The sequence below is a fragment of the Ixodes scapularis genome, unplaced genomic scaffold (assembly GCF_016920785.2).
Source record: "Ixodes scapularis isolate PalLabHiFi unplaced genomic scaffold, ASM1692078v2 PGA_scaffold3__209_contigs__length_174095766, whole genome shotgun sequence".
NCBI lineage: Eukaryota > Metazoa > Arthropoda > Arachnida > Ixodida > Ixodidae > Ixodes > Ixodes scapularis.
In genome coordinates, this window is record NW_024609868.1 from 65,887,111 (window position 1) to 65,899,373 (window position 12,263).

Sequence of the window (12,263 nt, forward strand, 5' to 3'; positions counted from 1 at the left end):
AAACCTCTGCGTATGACGTCACACCCAGCCGTTGGTGTTTCTGTTTTTCTCGCGGCTATTGAAACGTTCCGATCAAGTGCTTGTGATGGTCATATTCGCAGGACAAAAATACACTAAAAATCAACTCTAATCCGTTTTTTCTTTTTTTCAAAAAACACTTCAGCATTTTTTTAAAGACGCGCTACTCACTTCGGGTCCTCGAAGACAAGTAAAAACAATGGCCAACCAGAAGCCCCCCAACATACTACCCCTCCCCCTAAAATTCAGCCGTTTTTTTAATTATTGAACACCGGTATACTTTTACAATATCGAAAGACAGGTAGATTATGACACGATATTGTTTAGAAGCTGCTTCCCGTGGGTATAATATGGCAGCGTGAGTGTTGACATGCGTCGTTTTTCGTTTTGGGGTAAATAAGTGCGTCTCTATAGGTTTGTTGGGTGTTTCTGAATCTCATGTATAAGGTGCAGCAGTCACGAACTGTGAAATTTTACACATGAAGTCGTAAAAAAGAGTACATTAAACTTGCCATGTATAGACACCAATATCCGCCTTTGAGGTATGGCGAAACTGATTAGCACTGTAAACGACAAATATGGTCAATGCAGTGCGACTACTAACAAGTGGGGAGTTACGCGTTTTACGCAGTAGAAAATACTAGGGCTGCGCACCAATTAAGGCTTTTGATTTGATTAGTCGGTGACATATAGTCGAATAAATAATTGGTTAATTCTATTTAACATAAAGGCTGTTGTTAAAGTGCTTACGAATTATACACCTAGAGCGTGATACATCCCGGTAAGCGGGCACGGCAAAACCATGAGAGGCACGTGGCTAACGAGGGTGCCGTTCTTCTAGCTACAGGTTTTGCTACCACCGACTGCGCCTGATGCGGCCGATGGCGGCTGGGCTTTTGTCAACTGCGTGCGTCCTCGTCACGATAAATCGGCAATGGTTTTGTCAGCGCAAGTTTGTTTCTACCAACGTGACTTCGGCGGCGCCACTTATTTCCGAGGAATTTTAGATCACGGGACCTGTGACGTCATCGGTAGTGTGTATTAGAAGAGACAATTCCAAGCAATATTTCTTCTGTGAGCACAGCCTTGGCACTGCAAAGCGATGAGAGGCATGTGGCTAACGAGGGTGCCGTTCTTCTTGCTACAGGTTAGTTATTGCACATCCTCTTTCAGAAGTAATAAATTAGCGCTTATGATTGTGCCGTGCCTACGGTGTCTAAAGAGGTGTGTCTATGACTCCTTTCTTGAATTTTGTTTACTGCTGTGCGGTGATGTGGAATCGAATCCCGGCACGACTAGCCTGGAAATGCTTCAAACCCTACTTGATGGTCAAGCGACCATACAGAAAAACAGCCGAGTTTCGCCATTAGCAAATTGCAACCGGCAAAACAGTAAACGACATGCTCGGAAAATTCGCTGATATAGGTGGAATCTTTAAGAAGCTAAGAAAGAGGTGTAGTCATGTAGATAGGTAGACACTATTTTCACTTCTGAGTACTGTACTCCAACAAAGCATAAAAAGTCCTGACCTTGAGGATCGTTCTAGGCGATCGAATCTAGCTATTTTTGGCGTCGCAGAAAGTCCGAATGAAAACGAAGAACAACAGAAGTAAAGTAATGTCTGACATATTTGCTGACAAATCTGTTGTGCCTTGTTCTTCAATTACCACAATACACAGGCTTGAAAGAAATGACACCAAAAAACCAGTTATAATGTATTTTCAAGACTTCACCGAGAAACAGTCATTCCTCAAAAACGTGAAAAAGTTAAACGGGTCTAATGGTTTCATTCAGAATGACTATTCATAGAGCATGCAACATAAAAGGAAAATGTTGTGGGAGAGTGCCAAACACGATAAGGCTAATGATAAGAAGGTCTCTGTGGTCCACGATACGCTCCAAATTAATTGTGACTTGTATATCTGGGACGAAGCTGCAAATGAACGCGTACTAATTTCTTCTGCACTACCAGCTCATTCTGAAAATTGACCGACAGTTCCACAAGCTGTAAACAAACAATTGCGTTTTGGAAATTTAAATAATCGCAGCCTTAGTAACAAAATAGATAAGCTCGAGCTCATTTTATTAAACTGCGATCCTCACGTGATTGTTATCATAGAAACCTAGCGTACCGGTGAAATGAATGATAATAAAGTAATCCGGTCATCACACAAAATATTTAGTAGAAATCATTAATCGCGGGGTGGATCCGTTGCAATCGTGCCCAAATCGTGAATTGACGTTGTTTTACTAGATTGATTGATGATCACGAAAGTTTGTTCATTAGAGTAAATGTGCGGGGTTCCATTGTCATTTTGTGTGCCTAAGTTCACCCTCTGACGTTTTACTAAGAATTTATGAATATTTACAACGATTTAAAAATAATTATGTTATCTTTTCTGGCGACTTTATCAGAAATGAATTGGACAAGTTTCTGAAGTGCATCCACTGAAAATGCTACAATCATTTGTGATATAATGTTTGCATGTTATTTGTCCCAAATGGTAACATGGTTCACAGGTGTCCAGGGCTCAAGTTGGTCGTTTTTGGACCTGACTTTTGTAACCAGTGCCTTTTCTGACTACCTTGTTAGTGTTGAAGACAATGTGTCAGATCACAAGTTACTATACTTTCGCAGCTCCTTGGTAGGGCTTCCTGCCAATAAAAGACGCACAGTGACGACTGCCAAAGATTTCAGTCGTGCTGATAATCACAGTGTTCTTAAACATTTTGAATCGGCAGTTGCTGACTTCCAAATGAATTATTTCGACGTATTTGTTATTTGGCAAAGATTTCAGCTTATGTGCGCCTCTTGCTTAGACAACTTTATTCCTAATAGACACAGGAGTCCAAAACGAACCAACCCATGGATTGATAGAAAAATCCTTCCTCTCAAACGTAGACTAAAAAGAATGAGAAAAAAAAATGTAATCCCGAAAAGGTATGTGAGTTACAGACTGAGGGAGTCAGCAGATTTGCGCAGGCTAGAGAATGCTATTTTGTAAATGATTTGCCAATTTTTCTGAAGGGTGACCCTGAAAAAATTTGGAGGCACCTGGTCAGCAAAAATAATCCCGTTGAAAAAATTAAAATAAATGACAGTCTTGTTTCAGATAAAAAAAGAAATTGCTCAGCATTTCAACTTTTATTTTCAGTCAGTTTTCGAAGAAAAAGACGAGTATGATTGTAGCGGTTCTTCGTCAATCATGACTGCCCATTTTATTTTCTATCAAGGTGTTTTTCAATGCTTTTAACTTTATATAAAAACGAAGTCTGGCGTAGGCCCCGATAAGATTCCAAATATTTTTCTTCGACGTCACTGGCACTGGCACATTTCTTTGAAAATAATCTCTGAAACTTCGTATATGACCAGTGTTCTTCAGAATGACTGGCTCTTAGCACGTGAGGTCCTTGTATTAAAGAAAGGAGTCCCATTATCGCTGACAAACTATCGTCCTATTTCTTTCACATGGCAAACTCGTGGAACATTTTGTTTCAAACTTTATTTCTTTCTTTTGGGGGGAAAACAACATTTCGTACCCCTTCCAACATGGTTTCAGAAAGGGGTTTTCCACCAGAACTCAGCTTTTAACCTTGGTCCACGACTTCGCCACTAGTCTCGATAAATCTGGTCAGGTAGACGTAATATTCTTGGATTTCAGTAAAGCCTTTGACGCAGTGCCTCATGAAAAATTAGTATTTAAACTAAAAAAAAAGTTGGTCTTTCGATTTTTGTTGTTAAATGGATTAAATTATACCTACAAGGGTGTAAACAGTTTGTTGATATTGATGGGGACATTTCAAATGGGTTGCGTGTATCTTCGGGTGTAACTCAAGTCAGCGTTCTTGGGCACTTGTTATTTCTAATATTCATTAATCACATTGTTTCAGTCAATGATGAACGTGTTAGCATTGGACTTTTTGCGGATGGTTGTGTTCTGTTCAAATATATAACAAGCTCATCCGACCAGTATGCATTGAACTCTTCACTTTCAAAAATTGCAGATTGGTGTGCCGAATGGCAAATGAAATTAAATAAGAAGACGGTTTCATTATGGGTTACCAACAAATAATTTCCGCTTGAGTTTATTTACGATGTCTGTAGGTCTCTTGTGCGCGAAGTTGCGGAGTATAAGTACCTAGGACTGACGGTTTTTAACCCACTCTCTGGGATATATATATATATATATATATATATATATATATATATATATATATATATCCCAGAGAGAGTCTTAGAAATATAGAATTTTAGCTCGTGTTCCTCGGCATGGTTTCGAATCAGCCGAGGAGCAAGAAAGGTCGCTGGTTTCAATCCAGCGACCTTTCGTTAAATAGCCCGACGCAGTACCTCCAAATACCATGGTACCTCTCCGCCACGGATGCAAGTGCCTCTTTTGCGCTTAGACGTCGTGTGCAATCCTGGTAAGTGCGAGGACTCGCCGCTCTGCCACGCTATGTCAAGCTCAGATTATTGTTGGTGATAGTACTACAAGCTCACGCTTGTAGAAATAGCCACCAATCAGCGTACAACAAGCCCCTCTACCTCGTTGACTCGTGGGAAAGTGTGGGGACATGCCGCTGGATGTCGCCATGTCCAGTGCGGAGCAGTTGGTGATATTCCCCCAAGATGTCGCGCGTAGCGCGACTAATCGCGTAATTTGTGCGGCGATGCCACACCATTCAGCCTCAATCATATACATATATATATATATATATAAACGAATATGTGCAGATGAATGAACCATACTTAACCCAATGAATCAAAGAATTGAAGTTTTCAGGAACCCGCCGAAAGCTAAAAAACGGCGGAGCCAATATATATATATATATATATATATATATATATATATATATATATATATATATATATATCTTCTCCGTAAAGACTCCGCACATTAGTTATGGAAGTGACACGACCCATCATCACGCATCAAATAGCTGCCATCGTGCTTTCCCTACCGAATCATCTACATTATTTTCTTACTTGCCACGTCTCAAACAAACCCGTACGACCACTGCACACTCGAGACAAGCTTGACGGAAGACATCAAAGTTCATCGATGTTTAGACTCCGTGTTGGCAATACGTACATAAATGATAGTGTACTATCCCAAGAAAAGCAAAGTAAACTTGAAAAAAAAAAAAAAATCAGTCTCGCCACCTAAAACAATGTCTTAACGAGGCAGACGTTCATGGCTTGCGGAAACACGACCTACAGTGCGAAGACCCTTGCGGTATAAGTGAGTCGATGTATTTCCGTCAGTGTCCATTCAATGTGTATCAGATTAGACGATTGGTCGGAGGAAAACCCTCGATGTATGGAATAAATTTAGATCGTGAGGCAATTTTGAGCCTTTTGGACTTTCTGAATTAAGAGTAATAAAACACGCTACGTGTGCGTGTGTCTCATAAAAATCTGCAGTCTTTTGAAAAGACTCAATGAATTATGAAGAACATGATAGCATACGTTCATAATTTTTGTTTAATTTTCAAAATCACCTGCCCTAACCCTTCTGTTTGTGAGAGGAATCGTAGCCCCTTCCTTTCGCAAGGTACTGGAGATCAGGCGAAGGTCATTTTCTCAAAATCGTCTCGATGATCCAGGCCTCGTTCTCGGGAATGGAAACACGTTGCAACTCAACTACGTAGAAGGAACCGAGAAATAGCTCTTTTCTCACCATGTCGACGAGGTAATATGTTGTGGGAATACCTAGTCGGATTATGTTGACGATAAAAACCTCGTATGTGAAGGTCTGTTTGTACCTTTTTATAAGAATGTGCCGTTCTTTGGATATGCTCACACGATCCTCGATTCGAAATTTCGGTTTCTTCGGTGGTTCCGACGGAGGAGGGAAAAGATGATGAAAGAAATCGATGTGATTCTCGTCGGTGACGTTGATGGGACGAGCACCGTCTTGTGGAAACGGGAGTTGTAGGATTTTACATTTTCGTTAAGGCCCTCTATTAATCGCTTCGTTCTTGCATACTCAAAGTACTTATAGATCCGACTCATAATGGTTCTTTGCACGCGCTCTGCTATGGAAGCCTTTTGCTTTGAAAACACAGAATAGAATTTAGCTCTCTTATACAGATATGACCCGAATAATATTATGTAAAATTCACGGCCGTGGTCCGTGCATAGAAACCTACTCTTCTTCATTCTACGAAAGACAATTTTAAGCGCTCTCATTACCTTTTTCTCTCGCCTTTCGAGCGATCAGAACGGTGGAGAGAAATCGAAAAAACGTATTGATCACAAACAAAATGTATATTTTTCCATCATTATGCTTGTCTTTTTTTTTTTGATTTCCACGAGATCCTCCTGGTAGACGTCTCGAAGTCCCAGGGACAACGTTTTGCGGTGTAGACGAGAGCGTTTGTTTTTTCTAAACAAAGTGTAAGTATCGGATCCCTCTAAAAACTTCTACGCCGTTCTTCATCCCGTATGGCTGGCAAATCTGTTGACTCCACCGAAGAATACGGGATGGGCTGCTCTGTAGTAGACCGCTTTGCTTTCCTTCTGTGACGATGGCAGCTCGTCTTCCGCCGGTAAGAGTGAGCGTGAAAGGCCGACAGATCCAGGAAGTAATTAATTACGGCGGAAACTGCACCTCTCACCCAGGAAGGTTGTCTATTGTAGAGCTCGTAGCGTAGTAGATCGATTATGTTGGATTCCTCGATCCTCTTTCCATGAACAACCAAGTTTCTATCGGGGGTGTAAGCAATTACCGACGAAATGCTCTCCAAGAGCCCCTGAACCTTATTTCTTTGACGTGGAGGAAATGTAAAATAAGATTAGCTCGTCGTTGAAGCAATCTTTGTCAAAAATATCTTCCATGCCTTCTCGACCACTCGTTTAAATGTCCGTGGAGCTGGATTAGAGCAGGCACCTGCAGCAGCAACAGCGGAGGTCGACGGTGAGTGCGGCGATGGTGGTGATTCTCGCTGCTCCAAGGAATGCTTCGGTGAAACGGTCGGACTGGACGATTCTCGTTGACAGGTAAATCCTGCCTTGACGGCTCTTCCTTTAAAGCGATCGTAGTTTACGATGCTCGTTGGCAGATTTTGTCTGACCGATAGCGTTGCGACACGTTCGAAATGAACGGGAACTAACATCTGTTTCGCTCGTGAAATTAGATAAGATCTATGATATTTGACTCTTGGAGAGACTTTTCCTCAATTATAATCTCTAACGTGTGGGGGTCCCATAAAATCACCGGCTTCAAAAAATTAAAAACGATCGACCTTTTTCTCTATATGCTTTGCATAAAATATTCATGACTGCATCGATGTCGCGATCTCCTGTGAGATCGTTTATCTGCGACGTCTGTTCTTTCGTAAAGGGAATTGATTCGTGATGCGTGACGTTCTTAATATCCGAAAGGTACGGGCATAAACTTTTATGAAGCTTCTGAATGATTTTGTTTTCAGTTTGACGTTATCCGCTTCCCCGTCTTGTGTTAAAATGTCAGCAATACGCTCTTCTTTGTAAGGTACGAGATGGTATCTTTTTTTTCATTTTCACACTCCGATGGCTGTGGCGATAGCTCTTCCTCCAAGCGTAGATAACAGACCCAAAAGAGCCGGAAGGATCAAAGACTCCTTTCTGTATCAATACCCTTTTTATGTTCTCGTGACTTTTCTTTCGGTTTTCCGGTGATCTTATGAGGGGTACAAACTTCTTAACCTTCCTTTTCATAATTGGTGTGAGAGGAACGTTTTTTGTGCAAGAGTTTAAGCAAATTTCGCAAATGATGTTTAGATGTCCCTTTTTGACGTCACGAAGAAAGACGTCGCTTTGTCAGGACGATTTAGCTTCGGACAAGCGGTGCCAAAACTGTGCATGTCCCTTTAAACTATCAATGAGGACGGGTCGTAGACGACTTCTGGTCCCTCGTCCAGTAAGATCCTTGTTCTCACGCGGAAATGATCGAGACAAGTTTGCGACAAGTCGATCAGGATGTAACTGAATGGTGTCTTACACGCGTCCGAACATATACGCGCAAGGATATGTCCTCTCTTCCCTCCAAAGAGCTGTCGATAGAGTACTTGTAGTTGATCGACAATCCTCATCGATTGGAATATCATTAGAGCCGTAGACTTCAAGTTGATTGTTCGAAAGTATGAATATTGGTGAAACATGTTTTGAGTAATGAAAAGGACAGAAGCGTTATAGTGACGATCAGCGCCCATGAAATACTGGAATATCTCCTTCAGTTTTGTCATATTCGAGAGAAAGTCGTCAAAAATAATTAGCGAGTTTGTTTCGGGATCCAAAGTTTGTGGAATGTCCTTAGTGAACACAACCTCCGGGTGCTCTTTAAAAGCGGTTGGTTGTAAACGTACACGCAGAAAATGACGTCCAACTTCTTATGAAAGTTTTTCTTTGTATATTGTAGCAATTTACGAATATACGTGCTTTTGCCTGATTTCGAAGAACCAATCGTCTCAGACGCGGGCGTCTCAAATTGGAATTTATCAAGAACGAGCGTCATGACGTCCCGTTCGCAAATGTAAAAGGCACTGTGTCTACCCCTTTCTGTACATGCCGAATAAAAATACCACTTTCCATACAAAAAAAAAAAAGAAAATACAAACACGATAAGACGCTTCGATAGCTTGCTCGCGCCGGCTTACCATAGCCAGAAGCTCGAAAGCAACCGACTTCCTGGTGTCGAATTCCCGCTTTACACACGCAACCGTTCGTCGGCTCGTAAACAGATTGCATTAAAGCGAAGAGTGGAAGCTAGAGAAACCTAATACGATGCATGGAATTAAATTTGCGATTGTGGAGGCTTTCAAGTCTAGACATGTCTTGCTGCCATCGTTTCGTAAACAGGTTGCTATAAAACTTCCCGACGTCCACCGTCTATTCAGAGCGTGCCACTACACGTGAGGTGAGGAAAAAAAATATTTGAAACACGTTTATTTTTATTTGAGCACACCTTTTTATTACAGGAGCCCTCTGCCACCGCCGCCGACCCAATGATGGAGAACCTCCTGGACAAGCTTAGCTCCATGCGATCGTCGTCAAACTTTGTAGACATTCATCTTATTCCGACTGATGTCAAGCTGCCTGTGTTAGACATTGGAAGTTTAGAGTTTAGATACACGTTACGGGCCATCCGTCTTCAAATCCCTCCAGCTGGCAGGCGTCATTCTCAAGGTATTTTTCCCTAAACGCTTCTCAGAGCTCAATGACAAAGAGCTTGAAGGTATGCGTCAGATAACGGGACTCGTTCTGCAGAAAAGCAAGGACGACGGGCAGTCATCCGTCATTGTCTTCTCGAAATCGGAAATTGAGGTGTTTTTCTCGGAAATGGTAACCTGTCATCTGTGTGACGTACGCGAGTGGCAACAGTATCTAAACACAGAGTCATTACAAGTTCATCTGGTTCAGAAGAAGGTTAGGGCAGGAGGAGAAAACAGAGAGGTTAATCAAGGTGGACTGCCTCGGTTGGCTACCCTGAGTTGGGGAAGGGGATGAGGGATAAAGGCTCAAGTACGTAATGTTCCTCATCAAGATTTCATTCCATTTTGTGGGGGACTCTGCGTCTTTCAAAACTTTACGGTGCGCTATGATATGCATTTGCACAGGCGCGACGACGAGGCTCACTACGTCTCTACTCTGTTCCGTCATCACTCAGATGTAATGCCCAACGTGTTTAGACATTACGGGATGCCACTGCATTTTAGAGCGCAGCTCTTAGGCGCCCGTTTCCGGCTTGAGCGGTGTCGGCGTCGCCATCGGCGTAACCGCGCGGTGCATGATGGGTAAATTTTCCCGCTAAATTTAGCGGAAAAATTTCCCCGCTAAATCTAGCGGAAAGTTTTCTCCGCTAATTTTAGCGGAAAAATTTCCCCGCTAAATAGCGGAGAAATTTCCCCGCTAAATCTGGCGTCAAATTTTCCCCGCTATATTTAGTGGAGAATTTTTCCCGCTAAATTTAGTGGAAAATTGTGCCCTAAATGGGGGCGAGCAGGAGGGGAGGAGGGGCATAGCCCTTTCTACGTACCTTGCCCTCCTCCTCCTCAAGAGCTGCGCTCTAATTCGGCGTTACAGGAAGTTGTAAACGACCTACATTTTTTTTTATCGCGTTTATCGCAGAACTGACACGACTTAACTTCGAAGGCGAATTTGACTTTAGCGTGCATTACTTTCATTCTTTTGTTTACACGATCTGGGTCGAGGGGAACATTGCCAGCGCCCTGCGGCTTGCCTGCGTGGAGATAAACGCCTGCCTAGAGCAGTATCAGGAACGTGGGTCGGGTTTCGCACTCGTCGCCATTCAAGAATGTAGCATCACAGTTGGACGTTTCGTTCCCTAGACGGTCGGATGTCAAAGTTTTACTTTGCCGAAGGAACTGACAAACAAACAGTGTCATTCGAATGTAAATGAGTGCATGAGGGACTCTGAAAGAGAAATGTGCTTCGCCTTTTCCGTGCTTGCGGGGCTGCATCCCGCTCAACATAAAACGAGAGCTTCCTGATACAGGGACCATCCGAGAAAATATTCGTTTCATATAATCTATTCAGTGACGTTTCCAGAAAACGAAGATTTTTCAAAAGAAGAAATTACGGGTCCATCAATGTGTACGGTTAGGAACGGGAGAAAAGGTTTGGGTCTATTCTCTCAAGATCAACGATCACGAGTTGGAAAGGCATGTAGATTTGGTTTTGATCGACGACCACTTTGTCCTCATTACCAACTTCACCGGGCTTTTCGAAAACAGGGCTACCGGTTTCTTTCTAGAAGATGCATAATGGGTTTTTGTTTTCGGTCTTCCCTAACCAGTCATTTCGTGTTGTGTAAAGAAGAAAAGCAAGTCCGAGAGGTCTTACCTAAAAAAGTTGACGCGCTTTATTTCCGTAGCACACACCACATGGAGCCTTTTTTATACTTCTGCGTCTACGACTTTGAGGCCATCCTGAAACGAGAAAACACGGTCACATTTACGAGAGCCACCTACCTAGCTCGTTTAGTATTCTAGTGATTCGTTATACCGACTCATGAGTCGTGAAAAACCTTCTGTATCGAGGCGAGGATTATGTCGTGCAGTTCATTTTCATTCTAAATGAACTGTCCAAACTCATTCCCGTGTGGATTAGGAGTGACCCCACGACGGGCCAAAAGACACAGAATGTCTACATGTATATGGCAAGTCGTTCGAAAAATGTGAAAAAATGGACCACGATCATTTTACCGGACCTTAAAGGCTGTGTCCAGGCTGCAATTTAAACGAAAGGATTAAAAAAAAAAAAAGTCATTCCCTTGGTTGCACCGAACCGCTTATACGACCTGGTCTTTATTTTACCAAAACTGCATTTATTTGAGTCGAAACAAATCAAGGTTCTCGCCAGTAGCTGCCAACAGTTTAAGCGACTCCGACGTGGGTAACCTTCGGTTTCTCGACAGTATAGCCTTCCTCCCCGCGAGCTTGGACGCGCTTGTGCAGTACCTCCATTCCAAAGGCTTGGAAAACTTTTGCTGCCTTCGCGAAGCGTTTCCTGAACATGTACAGTTGCTGGCACGGAAGGGTGTGTTTCCCTACGATTACATCACCGACTTTAGCGTCTACGATGAGCCCGAGTTGCCACCGCGTGAGTCGTTTAACAACAAGCTTAATGACGTTCACATCTCCGAGAAGGATTATCACCACACCCAGATAGTTTTTGAAACTTTCAAGTTCAAAAACGTGGGGTAGTACAGCGACAGCTATCTGAAACTCGACTTCTTACTTCTATCCGGCGTAATGCAGAAATTTAGGAAATGAACCCTGGAAACCTACGAGATAGATCCCCTGCCTTTCGTGTCGCTTCCTGCCCTCAGTGTTGCCTGTGCGCTTAAGCAAACAAAAGTCAAACTTGAATTGCTCGACGGCGTCGACGCCTATCTTTTTATTGAATCGAATCAAGTTTACGAGGAGGAATCGTGTAGTATGCAGTTCGACATACGAGAGCTAACGTTCCAACCAGCGACTCGTTCGATCCTAACAAAGAAGCTTCTCAAATGTTCGACCTCGATGTGAACGGTCTTTACGCGTCAACGATGAGACTACCGCTTCCGTAGGCCGATTTCCGATGGCTCGACCGCGAAGAAATCGATGCCCTTCAGCCCGATCAGGTTTCAAACGACTCGCTCACTGGTTACATATTGGAAGGAGACGTGGACTAACCGCCGGAACTACACGACTCACATGTAGACTTTCCTTTGGCTACGGAAAAACGAGGGGTTCCTTTC

General features: G+C 42.8%; 1 pseudogene; it reads left to right on the forward strand.

The window, feature by feature from the left end:
- The first annotated feature begins 952 nt into the window (after nt 1-952).
- On the forward strand, nt 953-11,727 carry LOC120847737 (annotated as a pseudogene).
- The last annotated feature ends 536 nt before the right edge of the window (nt 11,728-12,263 follow it).